Here is a 2,500-nt window from a genome sequence, read left to right on the forward strand (position 1 = left end):
CTGCCATCGTGGGTCTCAGTGAAGCACGTGGATTGTGAACGCTGCGAGAAATGAACAACATGTATGAAGTTAACACATAACTCTGTTCGTACTTTTGCGAATTTTCAACCTGAAATTAAGCATCTTTGTGATCGTTGCGAAGTTTAAAAAACCCAGCTTGAAGCGTGAATGCCATTTACGAAATGACGTTTCCCAGTTTCTTGCAAAAAAACTTTTCAGTTCACTTCTCCGGCGCCGGGTTTGCCACTGAAATCTCCCGAATAAAGAACATAGCTTATTCACTGGGTATAAATGGAATGGAAGGAGTCACAAAGTTAACATTTCATCAATTACATGCAACTGTCGCATCGACCGCTGTGGCCAAGATGCCTTCATAACAGGAGGGTTCGAAATGATCCGAACATATGTGACAGTGCTGGATATTTTGTAAGTTTTTCCTTCTAAATTCAGATGATCCATTCTTTGAGAAGGACTTCATTTTAAACAGGGAAGCGATGAAAACTTATAACTCTTTTGGTGTCTCAGAGTTCTTTTAGAACAGCCCACAGTAGCGCACTGAACCATTTTCAAGTTTCCTGCAATGACGTCACGCTTAGCGCCCAAGCCTGCTATAATACAGGCAAAATGGCGGACTTCCATCGAGTGATCAATACGGATCTTTCTGGCCTCATAAAGACGTCAAAATGTAAGGAACCTCTCAAATACTCCAATATTTCCTTTAACTGAGTCAGGCACTGCAAATTTGGTGAAGGAAAAAATATTCCATCTTTATCTTCAGTTCTCCTTTAATCCAAAATTCTTCCTGGCATCATGAATGATCTTTTCCATTCCTCCTTCCGATTGTGTACCTTCTTTGACACTTACATTTGTAATGTTTTGAAGGCCCATCACTCTCACTTGGCCTTTGCAGACCTTATTGTGCTGCTCCAATCTCAAATCCCTTAGTATTCTGGTATCAGGGCCTTCTTTAAGACCAGCTAACCGATTCCATTTGAACTTGTGGGCATGTTTGGGGGTCAAAAGACCAAGCAGCGAGGCCTATATCCGCAGACCAGCCAAGGCATATTTATTGGCTCCTCTGAATCGGTAGATGAATGTGAGGAATTGCCACACCCTCAACAATCTGCCTCCATCACCCTCTTTCACAGAATCTTCAGCATCGCAAGTAAGAGGCCAAGGCTCAAATGGAGACAGCCATAAGTAAAGATGGGGTCCTCTGATTCAGGTGTGGCTGTTGACCCTTCTCGGATGTTGTTGTATTGTTGTCATTTGCAAACACACTGTGGCATTTCTGCTCGTGGCGAACTCTGCATTTCTCGTACTTGTATGTTCTTTGGCATCCAGGATCACAGCATTTTAACTCCTTCACCATATGACTCTGTTCCTCAAGGGTGACCATGCCAAAGTAACTGAGTGAGGAAGCAATGAAAAATGTATCCGTCTCCGTTTGGAAGAACTCTCTAGTCCTATCATAGTTGTCTCCAAGCACATCACCAAGTGCATTTCCATTACCTGAAATAATAAATTTACAGTTAGAAATGTAATTATTCAATCTACAAGTAACTGAGTGAGGAAGCAATGAAAAATGTATCCGTCTCCGTTTGGAAGAACTCTCTAATCCTATCATAGTTGTCACCAAGTGCATTCCCATTACCTGAAATAATAAATTTACAGTTAGAAATGTAATTATTCAATCTACACGTACATCAATTCACGGTATTGGTGTACAGTCGAACCTGTATATAACGGCCACCCTCGGGACTTGAAAAACTGGCCACTTAATACAGGTGGCTCTTAATACAGGATCACTAAAAATACTCACTGGGCGTGGTCTAATGTCAATTTTAATGGCCTATCATACAAATACACGGAAATACAAGGAAACAATAGAACAATCAACATTCTTTCAAGCGATCTACTGACTTTAAACAAAGTTCAGTGCCAACTTGTAACTTATTAACGGTATAATAAACGTAACATTGTCTAATCTGTACGGTATACAGTTACTGTACTGTATTTCTATGACTAACAGCTCACAACAAAATATCTGATTCCGTCATTTCATAGTTGTTCAATGTGTATAAATAACGAAAAATTTTCTAATGAAAAGTAGCCCTATAGACAACAAAACTGTTCAAGTTAAAGTAGTCATAGGGTAGGAATGACGAAGTCTTAAAAAAGTCGGACATGTAGTACGTCTGGCGCTTCAGCACTTGCACAGCAAGTCGTTAACTGTCAACTTAGCGGGCATTGATAGCTATTAGAGCGACTTTAAACATTTCTTGCCTTTTTGACAGCCAAATCATCACCGGACGTTTTGTAAGACAACTCACTGCTGACTCATAATGTAATGTGGCTCACTTGGAAAGTTCTTTCTACAGCTAAAATATGACAAAGGAACTTCTTCACATCTTTTCTTATATCCGTGGGTACCATGCATACTTGAGTATATGGGAGCCAAAAGTCGATGAGAGGTACCCATTGAAACGAGAGCAGCAAA

Source organism: Montipora foliosa, chromosome 11 (assembly GCF_036669935.1).
Source record: "Montipora foliosa isolate CH-2021 chromosome 11, ASM3666993v2, whole genome shotgun sequence".
In the NCBI taxonomy this organism is placed as follows: Eukaryota; Metazoa; Cnidaria; class Anthozoa; order Scleractinia; family Acroporidae; genus Montipora; species Montipora foliosa.